An 858-nucleotide genomic window follows, 5' to 3' on the forward strand; every position below is an offset into this window, starting at 1 on the left:
TGGATGTGGTTTCTTCTAGATGTCAGGATCGCGGCCAACAATCTCATCCCAAGCTTTTCGACAAGTGCGCACGATCCACTCGTGCTCCTGGTCATCTGTGAGTGGAACGGATTTTATTATAGGAGGATTAATTGGGAATTGAAGTTTGAAATAATATTAAATCGTGCCAAAGTATAAACGATTAGCCTATATCAAAAGAGAGAGAAAAATATACTGGTGATGATCAACACTGCATAGGCCAAAATATAAAATATATAGGCACTATATGGACATAAAGCAGTATAACAATTTGTTAAACTCATGTTTAAAATCTCAAATAAGTGGCCTGCATATATTAAGCCGGAGGTCATTTTGCTGTGAAGCTGAAACACTGAAGTGCCATTCAAGTCTTGGGTAAATGTGTCAAATCAAGACGACAATTAGGAGAAAATAACTTGTCCAGCCACTTCAGACACCAACAAATAATAACCCCCAAAAAATTGACGCAATTTTTTTAAGCGAAACGACTGCCAGAGGAGCTGGTAATAAAGCCGTTTTTCATTGTTAAACTGGAAAAAACGCGTTGCTAATTGCAGGGGAAGTAAAGCTGTTTTCTGGAGCACGCGCAGCTGCACGCACTTGAGCGGCTCACGGGCCTCACCCCCAGGTTGTCCTGCGCGTGGGCCTCCATTGTGCGGAAGGCAGCAGGTCTGCAGCTCGCGGACTGATTGTGTGTAATTGCACAGCAATAGCCTGCAGGGCTTTAACACTAACAGCCTCTTCAAGTCTCCTCTCTCTCTCTCTCTCTCTCTCCTTCACCGCTGCCTGTGCTCCCTCGCCCCGCCCCCTCATACCTGCCTCCACACTCTCATCCAGGGG

Source organism: Poromitra crassiceps (genome assembly GCF_964638095.1).
Source record: "Poromitra crassiceps genome assembly, chromosome: 21".
Lineage (NCBI taxonomy): Eukaryota > Metazoa > Chordata > Actinopteri > Beryciformes > Melamphaidae > Poromitra > Poromitra crassiceps.